General features: G+C 45.2%; 1 protein-coding gene across 1 annotated transcript in view; it reads left to right on the top strand.

Annotated features, from left to right (window-relative positions):
* The window catches only part of CACNG3 (calcium channel, voltage-dependent, gamma subunit 3), a 157,258-nt gene that overhangs the window by 93,323 nt on the left and 49,949 nt on the right, over nt 1–13,986 (top strand). The gene's annotated exons all lie outside the window — the stretch shown is intronic.

Genomic DNA, 13,986 nt, shown 5'->3' with positions numbered 1-13,986 from the left:
AAAGATTGAAGTTGTCAAAGACTTCATTTTTCGAATCAACCGTCAACACTCATGGAAGCAGCAGTCAAGGAATCAAATAACATATTTATTGCATTAGATAAATCTGCTGCACAAGACCTTTTTAAAGTGTTGAACAGCAAAGATGTCAGCTTGAAGACTAAGGTGCTCCTGACCCACGCCATGTTAGTTTCACTAACCTCATATATGTGCGAAAGTTGGACAGTGAATAAGAAAGACCATAGACAAATTGATGCATTTGAGTTATAGGAAAATACTGAAAGTACCATGGGCTGCCAAAAGAACCAATAGATCTGTGTTGGATGAAGTGCAGACAAGGTGCTCCTTGGGGGCCAGGATGGGCAGACTTCATCTCTCATACTTTGGACATATTGTCAGGAGGGACCAGTCATTGGAGAAGGATATCATGTTTGGTAAGGTAGAGGGCCAGAGAAAAACAGGGAGACCCTCAGCTAGAAGGATTGGCAAAGTGGCAGCATCAATGAGGTCAAGTGTAGCAATGATTGTGAGGTTGGCCCAGGACCGGGAAATGTGTTGTTCTGTTGTGCATAGGGTCACTATGAGTTGGTACCGACTTGATGGAACCTAACAACAATAACAAATGACTGTTAGCTGAAAGTTGAAGATCTGAGTCCACTCAAAGTCACCTTGGAAGACAGGCCTAGTGATCAATTTTTATAAAAATTAGCCATTGAAAGCCCTATGGAGCATGGTTCTACTCTGACACACTATGGTTACCATGAGCCAAAATCAACTCATTGGCCACTGTATTCACTGGTACTTGGGCAAGTTACTCCTCATGGGATAGTTCTGAGTATCTAGAGAAAAGACATAGGTGAAGGTTCTAGATCAAGACCGTGTAATCTTCCCCTCTCCCTCTTGCTGTGTCAATATCTAGAGCCCCCAGGGCCTCAGAAAAAAGGAACAAGAGAAGTTGCACATCTCAGTCTTCTGATTTCAATTCTTTGCTTCTATCCATTTTGTATTTTGTATCCTGTGTAATCTTTTGAAAACATTCATAGGGTCATGCTATCCTTCTGCTTAAAATTCTCCAATGGTTTCCCACAGCACTCTTAAAAAAGAAAAAAAAAAAAGTCTTATCACAGCCCAAAACCTTGCTACTCAAAATACGGCCCTTGGACAAGCAGTATCAGCATTACCTAGGAGGTTGTTAGAATTGTAGAATCTGAATCCAACCTACTGCATCAGAATCTGCATTTTCCCAAGATCCTCTGGTGATTTGGATGCACACAAAAGGTTTCAAGGGCCCACAGGGGGGTGGGGGGGTGGTTTCCACCCCTGACTGCATATTTAATTATCTGGGGAGTTTTAAAACATTCTCATGCCTGGGGCCCATCCAGTGGGTTTCAGGACCTGGTATTTTTATCAAGCTCTCCAGATGGTTGTCAGGTGCCCCTGGGGCTGAACATAGCGACTTTGCTGATAATGTCCCTTGTTTACCTCTCTAACTTCATTTCGTACCATTGTCCTGCCTCACACCCCATGCCAACCACACTGTCCTGTGGTTAGCATTCTAATGCTTCTACAGCACCACACCTTGTCTCCTTTAATGGCATATACTGGGCTCGCTTTGTTTCTTAAGGTTTTAATCTAACACTGTCCCCTCTGTGGTCCAGTGGCTAGAACTGTGCGGGGCAAATACAAGATGCTCAGTTCATGCTGTTGGATAAACTCATGGTCTGATTCATAAATTAATCTCCTCTGGTAATCTCCATTGTACAGCTTTTCTGGGGAACCCAGACACTGTGGCTCTCAGAGCCTGAACTGTCAAATTTGATGGGGCGGGGAGAATGAACTTGGCTCTAAACTGACCTCAGCCTCCTTTCAGAACCCAGGAAATTGGTTGGTGCATTTACCAGGTCTGGTTGGCATGAGCCTTCTGATGAAAAGACCCAGGAGAGCTTTCTTTGGTCTCTGCCCCTGGTGTTGTTCATCTAGCTGGGCCACAACTCTCCATATTTTAGCAGGCATTAGCTCACCAGTGGCCTTTTCTTGGAGCCACTGTATGGTCACTGCCCTTTGGGTTTCTTTGAGTTTGACTGGACTTCGATTTGACCTATGGAAGCCTGGGGTTCCTATTCTTCTTTCTGAGCTTTGCTCATTTTCCTCTCCCCTTTGGCTGATGAGTTAGCCATGCTGTGTTAGCTCAGGCTGCTGAATGACAGTTTCATAAGCAGAAAGCTAGCAAACCAAAGTTTCCTGTGCAGCAGGAGTGTGGGGGTACCGGAAGGAGGGTGTGTTGGCATTGACCCAAAAGACAGGACCACCTGGCAGTCTGCAGACAACCACTGAGCTATTAATGATTCCTTCTCTCTGTTTTGCATCTGCCTTGCCCATTCCTTTTCTATATGGCCAGTTCCTACAACGTCTTCAGAATCCAACTCTTTTCCCTGACACTGCCCATCCATTCCTAACCTCATCCCTACCGCCCAGCCCTCACCCCCAATATTTCAGCTTGCAGGAGTTGTGACATTCTGTGCTACCACAATAATAATGACTCTTACAACATCGCCAAGTCCTGTGGGAGACCTCGACCTGCACCCCCTCACTCAGCCCTCACCCACTTCCCTGAAGCCCTTCCTGGTCTCATCTCCATTTGACAGACAGGGAACATGAGGCTTCAGAGGGTTAGATTACTCAAGGTCCCTCTGCTAGTTAAGTGGCAGAGTCAGGACTGGCACCGTGGTCTCTTTGGCATGGGTGGTGAAGGCTAGGCCGCCCTCTTTTAGCCCTCATTCAGCTAGCTACTGGGATTGTGCTGGTAGCTCCTAGCTGAGACCCTCTCTGGAGATTTCCCTCATCAGAAACTAGCTGCCTTGACCAAAATCACATGCCCTTTCTGTAGGGATCCATAGCCACTAGCTAGTCACAAGTTCTGAAAACAATGGAACAGAAGCTAAGCCATGCTCTGGGCTCCCCGGTATGCAGAGTTAAGGTATTTGAAAAAAGGAAAAAGGACCAAAGAATAACCACAAATAATATTTCATGCCTAAAATATACTAGACAGAATTGATGGTTGGTGGTAGAATTCTTGCCTTTCATGCTCATGACCTGGGTTGAATTCCCCACCAATACATCTCAGGTACCTTTCCATGGAGGCCTGGATGTTGCTATGATGAGCAACAGATTTCAATGCTGTTCCTAGACTAAGAAAGACTAGGAAGAAAGACCTGGCAAGCTACTTCTGAAAATCAGCCAATGACAATCCCACATATGACGAAAGTCCAGTCCTGTTATGCATGGGGACCCTGTGAGCTGAAGGCCAACTTGATGGCAGCTAAAACAGCAATATGCTTTCTCATATGTCTTTTACCAAGGAGTGCTGGTGGTGCTGTGGTAATGTGTTCACCTGCTAACCAAAGATTTAGCAGTCTGGACCTACTAGCCACTGCACTGGGGAAAGATGTGGCAATCTGCCTCCATAGAGAGTTACAGCTTTGGAAATATCAACTCAACAGCAATAGGATGAAGAGAAAGAGGACCTTATACTCCCAACAGCAACACTGAGAGAGGCTCAGAGAGATGAAATAACTTGCCCAGGGTCACCCTAGTAAGTAAGTGTCCGAGTTAGGATTCAGACTCAGGCTTTCTTATACTTTTTATAGCAACTTTACTTTTTACAGAGAATTATGAACCATGAAATGTTTTCAGCATGAGGAAACCACCAGATAAGCTTCGAGCTCAGGTTGTGGCCTCCTGGTAGGCAGTCACATTATTCATTTGTCTTGGTTTTGCACACAGTTCCTAGCACAATGCCTATTGAGTGAACAGATGACTTACAGTCCACGTACTTACACACTGGGGTGCCTGATGCTTATTGGGACTGTGTAGAAACAGTGCAAGAACATGCTGTGTTAGTAATGATTTCTCCACAAAGTAGAAAGAATAATCTTAAAGAGTAAATCAGATCATGTCCCTTCATGGGAAGCCCTCTCTGAGGATGTGACATTTGATCTGAGACTGACTGGAAAGAAAAAGCTTGCCATGTGAGAGTACAGAGGGAGCACGTCAGGTAGAAAGAATAGCACATGGTAAGGCCCTGGGGCAGGGAAGAGATTGTATGTTTGTAGCCAGTGTGGCCAGAGACAGACAGGGGTCAGATCATGGAGGACTTCATGATACCTGCAGTTTTAAATATGATGGGAAGCCATTGGAAGGTTTCAGAGCAAGGAGTGATGTGAATAATTTTCTTTGTAAAATAACTTACATAAGAGGAATGGGAATGAACAATGATGCTGGAGGAGACTATAATCATTACAATGAAATGATGAGTGTGAATCCGATGTTCTCCCATGTAAACTATCACTCAATTCCCAATAAAAACTTTAAAAAGAAAAAGCACAGGAAGACTGGAAACAGGGAGACTACTGGCATTGTTAGTAGGAGTTTCCTGTCACCATTCTGGTTAAAGGCAATGGTGACTTGGACCAGTGTGAGGAAAAGGGTTCCAAACAGGGACATACTGTGGAAATTGTGTTGACAGAACCTACTGACAAATTGGGTTTCAGAGAGTGAGGGGAAACTGTCAAGGAGTCTATTTTCTCTGAGCTAGGGAGTACCCAATAATGAAAACAGCTATGATTTAACAATATTTTCTACGGGCCTGACATTATTCTATTCACTGAAGTATTGTTGTCCCCTTATCCAGATGAGGGAAATGGAGGTACAGAGAGGTTGAGTAATCAGCCCAAAGTCACACAGCTAACAGTGGTAGTGCTTGAATTTGAACCTGGATAGCCTGCTTCAACAGCCCATGCATTGGATCGCCAACAAGAGGAATGTTCACAGACTGAGGGTTCTCTGCCTCCCCTCCTCCTGCCCTGTGATACTCACTCAGCATACACAGCCTTGACTCTGCACATCAACTCAATGGGCTGCTCTCCTGAGGATGTTGGAGGTCTTCGGGAAGCAGTTTCCCTGAAGATGACAAAGATGAATGTCAGGGACTCCTTAGGTCCGTGCTTCCTGGATCAGCTCTCCAGCACGGACAGCAGGAAACCATATCCTCAGGGCATTCTCCAGATGTTTCCATTTTCTATTCCAGGAAGCAGAGGACCAGCCTGGGGACCCTTGGGTTGCCGGTTTTTTAATAGACCAGGTGTTTCTGTCCATAAACAATCACGATGTCTGTTTTGGGAATTAAACCTTTTGGGGTTGATTTGGAGAAATGTTAAAGTCAGCCGTCACTAATTTGCTCTAAATAAGCAATCAGAGCCAACAAGAAAGATGTGATGGAGCTAAACATTTGAGGCGGAGCTGGGCTACTGTTGTTGTTGTTAAGTGCTGTTGTGTTGGTTCCGACTCATAGAGTTTCTGAGAAGCAGCTAGTGAGTTTGAACCACCGACCTTGTGGTTCACATCAACCTTTCAGTCCAGTGCTTAATCCCAAAGCGCCACGCCAGGATCTATACTGTGCTATACAAGGCAGTAAAGAAAGGCAGCTTGCTGTGGTTTAGACTGTGTGCCTGGCCTCCTGGCTGGGACACTGCTGGTCTCAAAGGATCTGAGTGTGAACTTCATCTTCTGGAAATCTTTACTCAGATGTCCCACAAGCCCCTCTTGACCTCAGCAGCAACTCCTTTCCCTACATTCCTCTCCTGCCTTGGATTATTGCATAATGTTGTTGTTAGGTGCCATTGAGTCAGTACCGACACATAGTGACTCTATTGCACAAGAAAACAAAACACTGCCTGGTCCTGGGCCAACCTCACAACTGTTGCCACACTTGAGCCCATTGATGCTGCCACTTGGCCAATCCATCTCGCTGGGGGTCTTCCTCTTTTTCTCTGACCCTCCACCTTATCAAACATGATATCCCTTTCCAGTGACTGGTCCCTCCTGACAATATGTCCGAAGTATGAGAGACGAACTTTGGCCATCCTGGCCTCCAAGGAGCACTCTGGCTGCACTTCTTCCAACTCAAATCTGTTGGTTCTTTTGGCAGCCCATGGCTCTTTCAAGATTCTCCTCCACCACCGTAACTCAAAAGCATCAATTCTTCTATGGTCTTCCTTATTCACTGTCCAGCTTTCCCATGTATATTAGGTTATTGAAAATACCATAGCTTGGGTCAGGCGCATCTTAGTCCTCAAGCTAACATCTTTGCTCTTCAACACTTTAAAAAGGTCTTGTGCAGCAGATTTGCCTAATGCAATATAATGCCTTGGAGTATTGCATAATAAAGAGACCTATTGTACCTACTATTGTTGTTGTTAATCACCATTGAGTCAGTTCTGACGCATAACAACTCTAGGTAGGGTTTCCATGGCAAGGCTGGTAAGTTTGAACCACCGACCTTGTGGTTCAAATTGACCTTGTGGTCCAGTGCATTATCCCCCAGTGCCACCTAGGGTAAGGTACTTAATAACACTATTGTGCTAGGAAGTCCCTGAGTGGTGCAAAGAGTTTGCACTAGACTTGTAACCAAAAGGCTGGCAGTTCGAACCCACCTATGGGCACTGCGGAAGAAAAGACCTGGTGATCACTTTCTGTAAAGATTATAGACAAGAGAGCCCCGTGGAACAGTTCCGTTCTGTAACATATCGGGTCACCATGAGTCAGAATTCACTTGATGGCACAAAGCAAGTGCTCGGAGTACAAAGCTCCAAACCAGACTATCTGTGTTCTAAGCCCCGCTCTGCCACTTGTTAGCTGTTCTTCCTGGCACAAGTTACTTACACTCTGTGCCTCAGTTTCCTAGTTCCAGAAAAAGTTGGTTGACAATAGTAATATGTATCTTGTGGTGGTATGAGGAACAAATGAATGTAGCCTCTGGCACCCGTAAACATTCAAAATGTTAGCAATCACAGTGCGTATAACAATCTGTCCATTTGAAAATACAATAGTTAAAACATCTACTGTTCTAAGAACATTGCATATATGAGATCATTTATCTTCTCCAATAGCCCTCTGGGAGAAGTTCTATCATTATTTCCTGCTTTACTGTGAGGAAATGAGACCCAGAGAAGTGAAATGAGTTTCCCAGGCCACACAGCTTGAAGCAATAGGGCTAGAATTTGAACACAGAAGCTCAGCTTCCAGACTTAAGGCCTATGTCCTTACACCCAGTTTTCTCAAGAATGTTTTAGCACTTTCACCTTCTTGAAACCTTTATTTTTCTCGACCTTTCAGGATCAATAAAAAAGATGGAACTGACCAGAAAAATGTAGTAGCATATCTCATAATACTCTTAAACAGAGCTGCTTTTCCAAGCTGGACACACGCTGTAGGATAAGCACTAGACTGCTAACCACAGGTTGATGGTTTAAACCTTTATACTCAGGATCACTATGAATTGGAACCGACTTAAGAACACTCAACAATAGTATTAGTGACAACTAAAAATACAGAGCCCCTTGTTTAAGTAAATAGTTAATCATTTTCAGACAGAGGAGAGCTGAGAATTAAGCCAAGTCAAGGCCATTCTAGGCATGAGGTCCCGTGTGACTGTATAGGTCATCCTCCCATGATGCCACACTATGTAGCCCCTCACCTGCTCCCCATGTCTGTTACTAGTGCTGTGAATAACCAATACTTTTATCCCCAGTGCACAGGGTGCAAAAGCGGTCAGAAAGCCTGTCCCCATGGAGAAATCTAGAGAGAAGGCTCTTCCTGAGTCTCTGGCATGTCTTGAGACAAAGCCCAGTTCTTTTTCCCAGGACTTATTAGCCATCAAACCATTCTGCGTGCGTGGGCTGTTGCAGCCCTCACAGTACAGATATATGTGTCCCCGTGTTCCCACCGACTCCCCAACAGACACGTGGCAACTTCCTTCTGAAACTGCAAGTTCTCCAAAGACTCAAGCCTCCTCCTCCTTTGCTTCCCAACCACACGCCTTCATTTCCATGCCTTCCTGGAAACCCCCACAATCAGGAAACCCAGGTAGGCGATAGGGTCTGAAGAATAGCAGCTGTGAGCGTTGAGAACCATCATGCTTGAGAAGACAGAGTCCCCGAATTTGCAAGGCTGTGAGTTCCTCAAGCATCTGCACAGAGAAGCGTCGGCTCCTGAGGGATATTTTTATAATCTCCTGGGTTCTTAGGAAGCTTCTAGAACAGGAGAGTGGTCTTGCCCATCCAAAGGGGCCAGAGGAGATTGCTCCAGCACAGTGCTTGCCATCTACCGGCTTACACTACCACTTTCCCCACTTAGCATTCCCAGCCCCTCCTCAACGCCTCTCAGAATTATTTTTGGAAATCCATTAATTCAACAAGTATTCATTGAGAGCTTACCCTGGGCCAGGCAACGCGTCATACTGTCATGCTGCTGACTTGCTTTGTATCTTAAGCCAAGACTTACCCACCTCTGTATCTCATTACACATTCTGAGATGAAAGTCTTTTCTGAGTCCAAGAAAGGGATGTCTGGACTTCTCAGGTGTACTTCCTTACCTGTCAGAACACACCTATCACTTCGGCTCTTTCTCCTCTAGTTAGCCACCATTGTCATCATCATCATCTTTATTAATAGCATTTACTGAGCATATAGGCCAAAGCACTGCAAGGCTAACTGAAAGGTTAGCAGTTTGAATCCACGCAGAAGCACCTTGGAAGAAAGGTCTGGTGGTCTGCTTCTGAAAATTCATGACCTAAAACTCCATGGAGCCATTCTATTGATCTGCACACGTGGGATCGTCATAAATCAGCATTGACTAGGCAACTGCTTGTTTTTTTCTTTTAGCATTGAACGTACAGCATCCCTAGGTGCTCAGCTGCTAACCAAGACGTTGGCTGTGAGTCCGCCCAGAGGTACCTCTAGAGAGTTGTCACGTGATTGACTTCCAAAAATCCAGCCATTGAAAAACAACTCCGTGGAGCATATTTCTAATCTGAGCTGGAATTGACTCAACAGCTGTTGGTATCATGTCTTTGTTGTTTTACTTTTTTACTGAGTATATATTATGTGCCAAGCATTGCACTATATGCTTCACACACATCATCTCATTCAATCCTATGGCAAACATTTTGTTAAGTGCCATTGAGTCCATTCTAACCCTCTATAGGATTCCTGAGGCTGAAAACCTTAATGGAAGCAGAAAGCTCATCTTTCTTCTGCAGAGCAACTGGTGGGTTTGAACCACTGACCTTGTGATTTGCAGTCCAGTGCTTATCCTACAGAGCCACCATACTTTCATGGCAAATTTGTTAAGTGCCGTTGAGTCAGTTCCCACCCATAGCGACCCTGTAAAAGGTTTCTGAGGAGCGACTGGTGAGCTTGAACCACTGACTTTACAGTTCAAACAGCGTTGCAGTCTGGCGCATTAACCCACAGCGCCACACCAGGACTCCATGGCTAATTTAGGAAATTACTATTATCATCCAGAATCTACTAAGGAAGAAACTGAAGTTCAAAGAGTGAAAGCAACTTGTCCAAAGGAACTAGCCTGGGGCAATTATCTCTGGGCTGTCCCCATTTAGAGGACCCCAGGAACCCTTTTACTTCACCCATCCTGCAAGGCATCAAGAGTAGGCACAACTGTATCTTTCACCTCCTCTCCCAATTCCTTCAGGAGCCCTAGCCCTGGCATAGTCAACCTGTGCTCTGGCAGCTCCCGGAAACCTGCCCTGTGCCACCCCACATCAAGGTTTTAGCTGAGGACTAGGCTCAGCCTCTTTCAAGACCCAGCCCCAAACCCCAGACCTCTGGCAGCCCTCAGGACCTGAGCACTCACTGTGGCTCTGAACAGGGATTCATTCTTTAGTCTGTGCTTTTCCCCAGTGAGACAAAAGCTCTCTCAGGAAGGTCACAGTCTGCTGCTCTGCACCTCCTACAGAGCCAGCGAGCATGGGAAAGCATGCTGCGCACCGGGGCATCAACTGATTGATCCATCTGTGGCTGTACCCTACTCCCAGACCTTCTGACAGCAGCTCCAACTGAGGCACCCCTAGGCTCCACACCACCACCAGCAGCTCCTGAGCCCTCTGCCCCAACTCCAGCTCAATCAATGTTGTGACTTGGCAGAGTAACGGAATTCTGCCCAGTTAGTCCCTAAGGTATAACTAACCAGTGACTCTCAGGCCAGTTCTGACTCATGGTGACCCCGTGTGTGTTGTGATAGAGCTGTGCTTCATTGGGTTAGCAATGGCTATCTCCTTTCACAGCCAGATCTGCCCTCCTTTCCTCATCAGAGCCTCTCAGCAGATTCAAACAACCTTTAGGTTACTAATTCAGCACTCAATCATTTGCATCACCCAAGGACTCCCCACCCAAGGTATTGTTGTTGTTAAGTGCTGTTGAGTTAGTTCCGACTTATAGTGACCCTGTATGGGGTTTCTGAGGAGTGGCTGGTAGGTTTGAACTGCCGACCTTGTGGTTTGAAATCCAGTGCTGATCCTACAGCGCCAAACAAGGAGTCCACCCCAAGGTATGGAGGCCCCATATGGAATGTATACAGATCTGGTTACAAATTCAGCTAAGCTACTCGGTTGGGTAAGGAGCTCTAGTAATGTAGTGGTTATGAGTCAGACTGCTAATCTCAAGGGTAGCAGTTTGAAACTACCAACTGTTCCACAGGAGAAAGATGAGTCTTTCCAATCCTGTAAGGATTTACAGTCTTGGAAACCCTATACAGGGTTGCTATGAGTCGGAACCGACTCTACGGCATACCACCACCACCACCACTTGGTTGGGTAGACCTTGGCTAACTTACTTCACTTCCCTGAGCTACAGGATTCTCACCAGTGAAATGTGGATCAAAACACACAGGAAATAGTACCAGGGGAAGTGGCTACTCTACTACCTAGGGTCTGATGTCACAACAAGCAGGGTAAGCTTCCTAGACTGGAACCAGGAGAGAATGAAGGAGTCCCAGCAGTGTCCTGCCAACCTACATGGTAGTAGCTTCATCATCATTGCTCACACATCCTACATCCAGGGACATGCTAAGTGCTTTAGTGAAATTGTTTCATTGACTTTGTTGTTGTTGTTAAGTGCCGTCGAGTCGGTTCTGACCCATAGCGACCCTGTACAGGGTTTCCGAGGGTGTAAATCTTTATGGGAGTAGAAAGCCTCATTCATTGACTTAGCCATTTCAATTTTCCCATCAAAAAAAATTGAAGCTGAAAGATGCTGAGCAGTTTGACTGAGGCTACACAGTAGGATAAGCACTGGACCACAAGGTCAGTTTGAACCGCAAGGTTGGTGGCTCAAACCTACCAGCCGCTCCTCAGAAACCCTACACACGGTCGCTATGAGTCAGAACCAACTCAATGGCACTTAACAACAACACACAGGGATGAAAAGGAAGAGTCAGGTTTGAACTTGAGGTTGGCTGATTCCTGTACTTAAACTGTTAACCAGAGTCCCTGAGTGATGCAAATGGTTCACTTGTACAGCTGCTAACAGAAAGTTTGGAGATTCAAGTCCACCAGAGGTGCCTTGAAAGAAAGGCCTGGAAGTCTACTTCCATATAATCAGTCACTGCAAACCCTGCGGAGCACAGCTCGAGTCTGACACACATGGGGTCAACATGAGTCCACTGAATGGTAAAGGAAAAAAACAAACACTCTGCATTGTGGAGTTCTTCCGTTAGGAGAACCATCTCCCTAAAGCCATTAGACACCGCTACATCTCAGAGAGAGGTGGGAAGAGAGGAAGGGATGAATGTGCCCTTCAGCCAGCTCCAGAGACCTCAAGCAAGAGGCTTGTGAGATTTGGGACTCAAGCAAGGCAGTCATTAGAGAAGGTGAACCTTCCATTTCTGCTCAGATCACGGGAGGTGGATTCCTGCATAACAAGGTCTGACGAAACACAGCATTATTTTGACATCTTGAGTATTTGCAGTTTCAAAGGCTGGAGAGACTCCCCCTCTCCCTCTACCCTGGGCAGGAGAAGCCTGTATTTGTGTAGAAGTGGCTGTGAGAAGGTGGAGAAGCTCCCTTAAGTAACCCCTGGAACAGCCAGCATTGTGAATGAGTTGGGGTAGGCCCGATGAATAAATATGTCTTAGAATAAGGAAAGCCAGAATGATCCTTAGAAATGAGACTGGGGAGACTTTGGACATGTTCTCAGGAGGGACAAGTTCCTGGAGAAGGACATCATCCTTGGTAAAGCAGAGGGTCAGTGAAAAAGAGGGAGACCCTCAGTGAGATGGATTGACAAGTGGCTACAACACTTGGCTCAAACAGCACTGATAGTGAGGACAGCGTAGGACCAGGCAGTGTTCGTATTTTGTTTTGCTTTTTTAACAAATAAATGTATTCTATTATTTTATTATTATAAAAAATATATGAAGAATATGTTTGTTTTTTTCTATAACACAGTACACTTCTTATTTGTCAGTAGGAAAAGTTCACATGAAAATCATAGCAGGAAGTAGAGTACACACATAAGGCAGTAACATAGACGTTCACTACAACAACCATCAGGAGGTATGTACTGCGCCACTGTCAGCCTGGCCACACCATCCTCTGTAGACAAGAAACATGAGCTACATGTGTTGCATGTGAGAAGCTTTTGCATTCACCACATCTTGTTCACCAACCTTATGGAAGCACAGATGTAGATGAGGTTGGACATTGTCTGAATGGACCTTATGTGACACATGACTGCAATCTGGACTCTAGCATCTGCCAGTGACCAGGCCGTGTTTTGTTCTGTGGTGATAGGGTCTCTATGAGTTGGAACGGACTCAATGGCACCTGACAATAAGATAGATGCTGCAGTGTGTGGACAAGAACCTTCAGCAGCAATGGTCTTCTGGAAGCATATTGAAAATTCAGAATTTCAGGTGTTACCCTAGACCTGCTGAGAAGCTACATGTTAATAAGCCCTGAAGGTGATTCTGACTTGGAGAAGCAGTGTCCTCAAAGAAAGGAGCCCAGGTGGTAAGCACTCCGCTGCTAACTGAAAAGGTAGTTCGAACCCACCAGTTGCTCCAGGGAAGAAAAACACAACTAGCATGCTTCCATAAACATTACAGCCTTGGAAACTCCACAGGGCAGGTCTACCCTCCTCTAAAGGGGCACTGTGAGTCAGAATTGACTATGCAGGCTGCTTTGGATTTTGTCTGCAAGAAGAGTTCAGGGGAAGTGGAAATTCTAGCCTCTGGGCTTTTGTCACTGCCCTGGATTCTCCTGCCTTGTTCTTAATGTGGCTGCTCTTAGCCTCAACTCAGACTTCCCCTCCTCTGAGAAACTTCTTAACTGCCCTCTGTGACTGTCTTAGCACCTTGTTGATTTCCTTCATCTCAGGAAGTAATGATCTTCAGTGACCCCAGAGATGGAGGCAGAGATGAGGACTCTAAACTCCTGGAAAGAGAAAGGCTGTGTGTTGGCGGCCAGGAGGCAGGCTTGCAGAATGTGCCCTTTGGTTGTTTAAATGATTATATATTCCTGAGTGTTTTTGTGTACATCCAAAACAAATAATAACAACAACACCAAAAAAAAAAAACAAAAAAACGGAATAGAAGCAATTACTGTTGAATGATGATGCATGGAGGGGATTGTAATCATTGCAATGAAACAAAATATGATAGGATTAGTGCAAAACTGATGTTCTGCCATGTAAACGAATACTCAATTCACAATAAAAGCTTTAAAAAAAAATAATAAAAATAAAGGAAGTAATGATCTTGCTCCTCTCCATCTCCCATAGCCACAAACACCGGGACTTTTGTCTTTTTAATGTTCCTTTTTAAAAAAGGCAAAAGTCCCGGTGAAGAGGACTTGAAACATTTACTTATGAAGATCAAAGAGCATAGCCTTCAATATGGATTACATCTCAATGTTAAGAAAACAAAAATCCTCACCACTGGACCAATAAACAACATTCTTATCAATGGAGAAAAGATTGAAGTTGTCAAGGACTTCATTCTTCTTGGATCAACTATCAACACTCGTGGAAGCAGCAGTCAAGAGATCAGATGACGTATTGCATTGGGCAAATCTGCTGCACAGAAACTTTTTAAAGTATTGAAGAGCAGAGATGTCAGCTTGAGGACTAAGGTGCG

The sequence above is a fragment of the Chrysochloris asiatica genome, unplaced genomic scaffold (genome assembly GCF_000296735.1).
Source record: "Chrysochloris asiatica unplaced genomic scaffold, ChrAsi1.0 scaffold00102, whole genome shotgun sequence".
Taxonomy (NCBI): Eukaryota; Metazoa; Chordata; class Mammalia; order Afrosoricida; family Chrysochloridae; genus Chrysochloris; species Chrysochloris asiatica.
Note: the sequence above shows the minus strand (reverse complement) of the source record. Positions and strands in the feature narration are given on the sequence as shown.